Raw genomic sequence first — 10,417 nt, forward strand, 5'->3', positions numbered from 1 at the left:
GGAATGAATTACCTAGGGAGGTGGTGGAGTCTCCTTTCTTGGAGGTTTTTAAGGCCCGGCTTGACAAAGCCCTGGCTGGGATGATTTAGCTGGGAATTGGTCCTGCTTTGAGCAGGGGGTTGGACTAGATGACCTCTTGAGGTCCCTTCCAACTCTGATATTCTATGATTCTATGATTCTATGATTCTATGTGAGCATTAGACACGTGTCTAACTTGCCAAAACCATGTTTAGTTGCTCCAGTAAAGGGGCAACAGAAGCCAGTCACTAGCTGGGGTATAAGGTCAGCATAGACACCCCTGTGCCAGGAGAAGAGCCATGGTTTGATTTCCAGATCTGGGCAAAAAAAAAAAATTGGGTGGAATCCATCAACTGTAAGAAACTCTGTTTTGTTTTGTTTCGGTCAGAAACCCCTTCGTTAAATGACCTGAATTTGGACCAGTTAATCCTACCCTGCGTCTCCATGATGCGCAACAAATTTTATGGTAATCCAAGTAACTGCAGATTTTAGAACAGAGGTTGGCAACCTTTCAGAAGTGGTGTGCCGAGTCTTCATTTATTCACTCTAATATAAGGTTTTGCGTGCCAGTAATACGTTTTAACGTTTTTAGAAGGTCTCTTTCTATAAATCTATAATATATTATTATTATATATTATAATATATAAAACTATTGTTGTATGTAAAGTAAATAAGGTTTTAAAAATGTTTTAAAAGCTTCATTTAAAACTAAATTGAAATGCAGAGCTCCCTGGACCGGTAGCCAGGACCTGGGCAGTGTGAGTGCCACTGAAAATCAGCTCGCGTGCCGCCTTTGGCACACTTGCCATAGGTTGCCTACCCCTGTTTTAGAATATGTAGAAAAGTTGAGCTTTAACCAGAAAGCTGGTCTTAACCTTAACTATAGCAAAGGCTGGTACCTTGCTACAGTTATAAAATCATAGAAATGTCAGGCTGGAAGGAACCTCAAGAGGTCATCTACTCCAGCTCCCCTGACTGTGACAGGACCAGGTAAACCTAGACCATCCCTGACAGGTGTTTGTTCAACCTGTTCTTGAAAAGCTCCTCTGATGGGCATTCCACAACCTCCCTTGGAAGCCTAGTATAGTTGAGCTCTGGACTTATAGTTGGAAAGTTTTTCCTAATACCTACCCTAAATTTCCCTTGCTGCAGATTAAGCCCGTTACTTCTTGATCTTGACCTACCTTCAGTGGACAGGAAGAACAACTGATCACCGTCCGCTTTATCACAGCCCTTAACATATTTGAAGACTGTTACCATGTCCCTTCTTTAGACTTTTTTTTCTCAAGACTAAGCATGCCCATTCTTTTAACCTTTTCCCAAGGTCAGGTTTTCTAAACCTTTCATAATTTTTCATCAGCTGGGGGAGGTCTAGGTTGGATATTAGGAAAAACTTTTTCACTAGGAGGGTGGTGAAGCACTGGAATGAGTTACCTAGGGAGGTGGTGGAATCTCCTTCCTTAGAGGTTTTTAAGGTCATGCTTGACAAAGCCCCGGCTGGGATAATTTAGTTGGGGATTGGTCCTGCTTTGAGCAGGGGATTGGACTAGATGACCTCCTGAGGTCTCTTCCAACCCTGATATTCTATGATTCTGATTTTTGTTGCTCTCCTCTGATCTCCTCTCCCTACTTTACCAACATCTTTCCTTAAGGGTGGTGCCAGAATTGGCCGCACCAGTACAGGGTAGAGTGGGACAGTTACCTCCCGTGTTGTACATACACCACTCCTGTTAATACACCCCTGAATGAGATTAGCCATTTTGGTACCTGCATCATCTTGTTCCAGGTGGGGTGAATAGAAATTCCTGACCGCCCTTCTCCAGACTGTTGATTATTTTGCACACTTTAATCATGTTTCCTTTTATTTGTCTCCTTTCTAAGGTAATGATTCCAGTCTTCATATGAGAGGTTTTTCCCCTGGCACTAATTCTAATTGCCCATCACTAAGACACCCCCACGTCTCCTATAGACCTTACCTTTGCAATACCTTAACCCGATACATCACAGAACTAAACTGGCCAGTATCTCAGTGAACAAAAGCTAAAATCTGCTTTTCTTTTCCTTTTGAGGTCTATTGAATAAAAACCATCATCTTTACATAAGCCTTCTGTAGCCAAACTGCTCCACCACTCCCCTCCCCTTCCCAGAAAGGACTCTCCAAAGAGTCTGGAGCTTACATAATTTATTCTCCAGCCATGTACTCCTGATGACCAGCTGCTGCTCTTTATCCCAGAAGCCATACAGTAGTGAGTTAAGAAGTGCCAGCCTAACCTAGAAACTAGGATTTGGTGAATTCTTGCTTTTGTTAGCTGTGATAAGAAAAACAACAACGAGGAGTCTTGTGGCACCTTAAAGATTAACAAATTTATTAGAGCATAAGCTTTCGTGGGCTATGAGCACTTCTTCAGATGTATGGAGTGAACATTACAGTAGGCAGGCATAAATATACAACACAAGAAAAGATGGGAGTTGCCTTACCAAGTGCGGGGTCAATGATTCAGTCAGGGTGGGTGTGTCCCATTCCCAACAGTTGACAAGAAGGTGTGAATGTCAACAGAGTAAAAATTACTTTTTGTAGTGCTAACAATGCCAATTCCATCAGGGTGGATGGCCCATACTCAACAATTGATGGGAGATCACTTGATTGTCCTTTATCATCTGGGTCATTGAGTATACCTCAATGACAAAGGTATTCTGATAGAAGGACAGCGCCTCAGCTGGTGTATATCAGCATCACTCCTTTGAGGTCTGACGCTGAGCACTTTTCACAATGGACCTAATTCCTGCACCTCCACACAACCTAGTGGTCCTGGGAGAGTGCTAGGGGAAGCTCATGCTTCCCCATTGTAAATGGTGTAGCAGTCCCTTCTCCTGCCCAGTGTACGCAGAGGCATTCAGTCTGCCTTGGTTCCTGCAGGAACGAAGGAGCAGTACCTTGCCTGGTGCTCAAGTGAAGACAACGTAGCTAGGAGAATTTGCACCAGTGAAGGATCTTCCTCCAGCCACCACTACTGGGGGGTGTCCCATTTTCCCATATTCATCCTGCTGCCCCTGGTGTGTGATGCATTCTCCACTGAGGGATGGTGCTGGTGAAAGGCTGGGGAGAGTGGGAAATGGGACGATGCTGATGAAGAACCAGTTGTAGGATGCTCTTGCTATGGGAGCTCCCCACTGGGGAAGCAGCATAATTTGATGACATCCAGTAGCACACTTACAAGGGAGGCAGGAAAGTTCTGGCTTGGGATTCAAGAGACATGGATTCCGGTCCTGGCTCTGACATGTTTCCTTTCCCAGTGGTTGTCTGTTCAGTTAGATTATAAACTTCTCAGGGAAGGATTATCCTTCCTGGTGCCTTTGTACTGTGCCTAGCACACTGAGCTAGAGACTGGGACTATTATAATGCAACTAATAGCACAAGAATGGGGGAAAAGCATCTCCCAAGATTCACTGAAGTTTGCACTCACTCAAGATCATAACAGGCTCTTCAGACTGGGGAGCTTCTAAATGTTCAACAAACTGAAGTTCCTGAAAGTGAAATATTGGGGAAGCTGATTTTTGTAAGGTGTCTCTTAAAACTGTGTGTCAGCTGACATTCACCACCATACCAATGACAAGGTCTCACTCCTGGTATGGAGACAGCCTGGTAGCCAGAGCTCTGTCCTGCCATACAGGTGACACCGATTAAGTGCCCAAACACCACAATGATGGGTGCAGTGTAAGAACCTATGTAACCCACACACCTCCTGGGTGTGGTGCTCTGTCCCCTCTAGTGGCACCGAGACCACTTAGAGATTAATGAGTCAGCAACAGCCTTAGCTAAGGGTCAGGTGGCTTTTAGCTCATGCAGTAGAGGTTCATGCATTTAGCTCCGGAGGTCCAAGATTCGATCCTGCCCGTCGGTGTTACACCTACACAGGACAGACTAGATGCAGTGTGTGTACTTTTGCTCACGAGGCTATGAGTAGTTTATGCAGTAAGAGCACATCAGGGGAAGGGAGCGATGTGGAGTGTGCAACAGTGACCCCTCTGGCTGTGAATTTGATTTGAATTTGAATCTTTGATTTTGGCTGAAATGTGGGAGTTTGAAAGGAAGGGGTTAAAACCAGTGTGAGAGAGGTGGACCCCAGGGGGCAATTGGGAAGTGTAAGGATTGTTCTTCTGCTCCTCCTCCCGCCCCACTCCCTTTTAGAGGAGAGAGGAAAACTGGGCATTTCAGACTCAGATCCACAAAAAGCAACGGGCTCCAAAGGAGGGGATTTAGCTGTTGAAGTCAGCTAGTATTAGCTAATCCAATGGAGATATTCTGGAGGTAAGGACATGTCCTTAACTCACCCAGCCGTGCTTGAGGTATTGCAGCAAAAAGGGGCTGTCTGTGAGCGGAGCCGGATTAACTCTCCTGTGGGCCCGGGGCTACTAGACTTTGTGAGGCCCCTGTACACAATGTATCCTGGGAGGGAGTTTGGTGCAGGAGGGGGCTGGGGTATGGGATTGGGGTGTAGGAGGGGGTGTGGGGTCTGCGAGGGAGTTTGGGTGCAGGAGGGGGCTGGGGGAGGGGATTGGGATGTAGGAGGGGGTGCGGTTTTGGGAGGGAGTTTGGGTGCAAGAGGAGGATGCTGACCTGGGGCAGGGGGTTGGGGTGCAGGAGGGGGTGCAAGGCGCAGGCTCCGACCAGGAGGCACTTACCACAGGCAGCTCCCAGCCGGCGACAGCAGGGCTCAGGCTGCCTGCCTGCCTGCCATAGCCCCACGCCACTCCCGGAAGCGGCTGGCTGCTAGCACATCTCTGTGGCCCCTGGGGGGCAGTGGGTTTCCGTGTGCTGCCCACGCCTGCAGGTGCCATCCTCGTAGTTCCCATTAGTCGGTTCCAAGCCAATAGGAGCTGCAGGGACAGTGCTGGGGGCGGAGGCAGCATGCAGAGCCACCTTGCCTCCTACCCCCGGCCAGGGGCCGCAGAGATCTTCCAGCCACTTCCGGGAGTGGCCCAGGCCCACGGCATGCAGGCAGCCTGCCTGAGCGCCCCTTTTAGTGGCCTGGAGATCGCTGCCTGTGATTTATTTTTGCAGGGCTCCCCTTGAGCTGGGGCCCTGGACTGCAGCCCCTAAAGCCCCTGCCTTAATCCGGCCCTGTCGGTGAGGGACCTTTCAGCTCCCATGCAAAGTCTAGTCCCTGGGGGACGGGAAGAACAGGATCAATGGTGTGTGTCCTGCTCTCTTAGCCAGGGATTGGCTTAATGGCCATTCCTAACTCCAGTACCTGTAACCTCTAACTCTCATCTGCTGTGGTTCTGGTTATTTAATGGATTTAGCACATCTATCCTTTGGCATAGCTTTAGTGGGGTGCATCTGTTCTTAGGAGTGGAGGGAAGGTGAAAGACTTGACAGTATTTTGCTCTCCCCATTTCGAAATCGTCCTCTCCAGCCCCAGTCAGAAGCAAAAAGAGAAAAGGAAGGTTGAGTTTCAATACCCTTGTGCTGCAGCAAGGATGGAGAGAGAGTCTTTGCGTCTGGGCTGGAAGTGATCACATCCACTGCAGGGCGAGGCCGGCGCTGCTGTGCAGTGAAGTGGCAGGACACGCTGGTCCCCAGACAACAGCTCTGGAGACAGGGAGCAGATGTCTCCAACAGCACTGAGCTAGGCAGTGAAGGTCAGGGTAAATATTTTGTAAAAACTCAGCCTGATGTTTGCCGACAACACTGAAGCATCTCATACATTATAGAGAGGGGTTCTGAGTCACAGGCCATGAAGCAGAACAGATCTTTATTATTCAGACGTTAAAAAAAATGAACAAAGGCCTGGAAATGTGACGCTAGCCTCCCCAGCCTGCATCCCTCATGCTCTCCTAGGTAGCTCTTCAATAACATCAGAGCCACTATCTGCGCCAGTCCATGCACCCCACCAAGGCTTCCAACGGGGGTGGGAAACCCATCCTCTGCTTCTCTTCATTCTACAGCCCAGAACAGCTGCTTGGCTGCTTTAGTTTCTGCCATGCTTTAACAGCATTGGCAATAGAAGATAATTTTGCAACACGAGGGAGATTCTCGGTTGGAACCAAGACATGGAAGCATTTCACACTTCTCTGGTAGGGGGTACAGCAGCGTGTCTCCCATTGTTTCTGAATGAGAAGGATTAGCCTAGCATCCCCACAGGGTTTTATTGGGGCCAGTTTCATGGATCAGCCACATATCATTCAGAATTCATGCTAGTCACAAAGGGGCTGGGTTCTTCTTGGTCACTTTATTCCCCTATCTGTGGCCTATATATCTACTCTTCTTATATGTCCCCCCAAGTCCCAGCTGTGATCTACAAGGTGACAGAGTATATGTGGCTATCCAGCAGTTCTCCTGCATGGATGATCTAAGTAAGCTTTGCTTGTGGAGCTGCTTGAGAGACAGAGAGATGCACAACACCCTCAATGTAGCAGGGAACTGAATGGCCAACCAGGTTTCCAAAGCTGCTATAAGCCAACAGGACCTGTTTAGTTATTCTTTAGCAGGTGGCTTGTTGCATACAAACACAGCGTACTTCAGCCAGAGGGGACTACACCAGAGTCTTGGCGATCGAAGCAACAGAATCTCTTGTCTCTCCTCGATGCACACGAAGCTATAGTTCACTTTGACAGCTGAGCGTCAGCCCATGCACATCAAGGAAACCTGCCCCCAGGGCCAGCTCCAGGCACCAGCCCTCCAAGCATGTGCTTGGGGCGGCACCTGGAGTGGGGTGGCGCTCACCTGGTTAGAGCGGGGCCGCGGCCGGGCTCTCCGCCTTCCTCCCGGCGCTCCAGCCGCCGGGGAGAGCAGGGCTGCGGCCGAGCTCGCCGCCCTCCCCCCGGCACTCCGGCCGTCCGGGAAGAGCGGGGCCGACCTCCCGCAATGCTCTGGCCGGCCGGGGAGAGCGGGGCCCCGGCCGGGCTCGCCGCCCTCCCCGTGGCGCTCCGGCCAACCGGGGAGAGCGGAGCCGCAGCCAGGCTCGGCGCTAGGGTGACCAGACGTCCCGATTTTATCGGGACTGTCCCGATATTTCCTTGTTTGTCCCACTGGACAAACAAGGAAATGCGCCAGAGCCTGGAGCCCGGAAGTGCTCGCACCCCCCCACACACCCCGACTCCACCCCCTCCTCCCCCGATTGGCTGGCTCCCTCCCCGAATCCCCGCCTCTTCCCCAGGCTCACCATTCCCCCTCCCTCCACAAGCGCTGGAGGGAGGCCCGGGAGACTCGGAGGGAGGCCCGGGAGACTCAGAGGAAGCGCGGGGCCGGGGTGAGTAAGAGTCCGGCCTGGCCCCGAGCAGGCAGGACTCAGTTGGGTGGTTGGGAGAGGAGGGGGGCGGCCCACGGGGGCCAGGCGGCGGCTGTTGTTCTCCCCCCCAGGCAGCGGGACATGGGAGCAGCCGCTGCTGCAGCTCCCACTGCCGCGGGGGAGGAAGCGGCCATGGCGCTCGGCGGCTGCGGCTGTGGCGCCCCCGAACCCCCTGAGCCGGGGCCTGTTGCAGGGACCCAGCAGCGCGCACACTGCGCGCGCCCAGCCCCTGGCCAGTCGCGTCTGGGCTGCTGCCCAGCTGGTGCTATCCCGCGGCGGCCCCGGCCCCGTGCTTCCCCTGAGTCTCCCGGGCCTCCCTCCAGCACTTGCGGAGGAAGGGTTGTGGGTTTTTTTTTTTTGGCCCCGCCCCCCCGCCACGCGTCACCCGTCCCCCCTCCCCCCGTGTCCCGATATTTGACTTGGGTGATCTGGTCACCCTACTCGGCGCCCTCCCCTGCCGCGCTCCCCGCCGGGGGGCAGCGGGAGGCTTTTTTGCCTGGGGCGGCAAAAAAGCCAGAGCCGGCCCTGCCTGCCCCTCCTGTGCTGGCCTGATATATCCACATAGTGAGTGTAAGAGGGTGGCAGACTCTGGGACACAGAGCTCTGGTGCTAAGTCATCCTGTTACCGAGGGCCTCAACCCTGTATAAAGACACAATGAAACTGATGCTGAGTCATGCAATCAGCTGGCTTGAATCAGCTCCACCAGGATATAAGAAGGCTGGAACTTCTGAGGGTCAGAGATGATCATTGGAACAGCCCATCCTGGGGTGAGAGCTCAGGCTGGGGTTTAACATTGTAATTGTTAACTGAGCTACTAATGCAGTCAAACCCCCAGGAGGGGGTGAGTTTGAGGAGGAAAGATACTCTTGAGGTTAAGAGCATGGGGGGCATCAGCAGATTGTCACAAAGTCCTGTGGGACCTGGGGCAAGTCACTTAGACTGAGGTTTAAGTCAAAAATAGAAGTCTCAAATTAGGCTCCTAAATAAGCAGATTTGCAAAGGTGCTTTTGAAAAACAACCCCCTTATTTAGGAGGCTAAATCAGGGCTTAGCAGCCTATCTTTATGCCTATTTTTGAAAATCTTAGTCCAGATCACTCTGTGCCTCACTTTCCCATCTTTTTGAATCCTTCGAAGCTTTTTATGTCAGTGATATCATGTGGCAATGAGTTCCATAAGTTAACTATGGGCTGTGTAAAAATGTATTTCCTTTTATCACTGTTACATTAGTTTTTTTCCCCTTTTCATTGAGTCAGCTTGTGCTTCTATAAGGGGACTAGTAAATAGGAATGGTTGATTGACCTTCTCCACACATTCATTATTTTCTCTGTTGCTATCATGCCCCCTTTCTATAATATCTCTAGTCTAAACTCGCCAGCTTTTTCAATCTCTCATACAGAAGGCAGCTTTCCAGGCTTCTGTCCATTTTAGTGACCCATCTCTGGACTCCTCCTCGTTCTGCAATAGCATGTTTTAGATGTGGTGACCAGAACTGAAGAAAATGCTTCAGTTGAGGGAGTGCTGTTGTTTTATAAGTGGCATTATCATATTTGCTGTTTTATTTTTTAATCCCTTTCACTATATACATGATAACATTTCATTTGCTTTTTTGACCGCTGGTGCACACAGAACAAGTGTTTTTAATTAAGCTGTTTCACAGCGACACTCATCTTTCCCCAGTGTGGTAACAGTTAATTTAAAACCCAATAATGTATGAGTAGATCAGATCATTCCTTCAGTTGTGTATCTTCTTGTATTGTACCCTCATGCTGCCCATTCACCAGTCTGAAAGCCTTCATAGTCATCACTAAACAAAATAATTCATGCCTGCAAATGTTACTACCTTTTCCAGATCTTGAATAAGCACATTAAACAATACTAGTTCCAGTTTGGTGGTGCTTCTTGGCCATGCTGGGAATGATTTATGCCAACTTTTTGCTTTCAGTGCTAGTTTTTGATACTTTTCCCACAAGGAGGATTGTTGAACTTAATAGGGTTACCATATTTTAGCAAACAAAAAAGAGGACGGGAGGAGCCCCGCCCCCGTCCTGCCCTAGCCCCGCCCCTGCCCCTCCCACTTCCTGCCCCCCTCAGAACCCCCAACCCTCCCCCCATTCCTTGTCCCCTGACTGCCCCCTCTTGGGACCGCTGCCCCTAACTGCCCCCCAGGACCCTACCCCCTACCTGTACCCTGACTGCCAAAACCTTATCCACACCCCCCAAAAAGCCTCCCCCCGAACTCCCGACCCCCCTGTCTCTTGACTGCCCCCTCCAAAATCTCCCTGCCCCTTCTCCTGCCCCCTGGCCCCCTTACCCTGCCGCTCAGAACAGGGTGTTGGGCTCTGTGCGGAGCCGGACACGTGGCTGCGCTCCCCAGCGCAACACACAACCCGGTCCGTGCCCCTGCACAGTGCTGCCGGAGCGGGGCGCTGGGCTGCAGGGGAGGAGGAGCTGCCGAGGCCTGATGCAAACGGCCCGGCAGGCCAGGCGGCCGGCTCAGAATGCAGGGGGGCGGGGAGGAGGAGCTCTACAGCTGCTCCGGAGTCCAGCCCGGCAAGCTGCGGGGGAAGGGCTCTGGCTGCCAGAGCCCCATGCGAGCTGCTGAATTTCCTGCAGCCCTCCCAGCCGCACCTCGCTCTGCCTGGGGGGGGAAATCCCGGACATTTTTAGTGATTTACAAATTCCCCCCCGGATGCTATTTTTAACACAAAAAGGAGGACATGTCCGGGTAAATCCGGACGAATGGTAACCCTAGAACTTAACTATTTTAGGGTCACTGTTTGCAACTCAACTATAGGTACTTTTTGAGCCAACTCTCACATGCCATATAAGACACATCTCTGCTTGTGTAGCCTCATCTTTTGCATGCTCTAGGACTAGATTTTCCAAGAAGAAGCAATACATTGTGTGACAGACCCAGACCAGTGGGGTAGAGGAGTCTGGTAGAGGGCAAATATACTAGTCACTGGATGAGTAGTTTTCTGTTCCCTGAGTGACCAGAGCAGGGGCTGCACTAGAGTAATCAGGAACCTGCTAGAACCAGTTAAGGCAGGCAGGCTAATTAGGACACCTGGAGCCAATTAAGAAGCAGCTGCTAGAATCAATTAA

This window comes from Chrysemys picta, chromosome 11 (genome assembly GCF_011386835.1).
Source record: "Chrysemys picta bellii isolate R12L10 chromosome 11, ASM1138683v2, whole genome shotgun sequence".
In the NCBI taxonomy this organism is placed as follows: domain Eukaryota; kingdom Metazoa; phylum Chordata; order Testudines; family Emydidae; genus Chrysemys; species Chrysemys picta.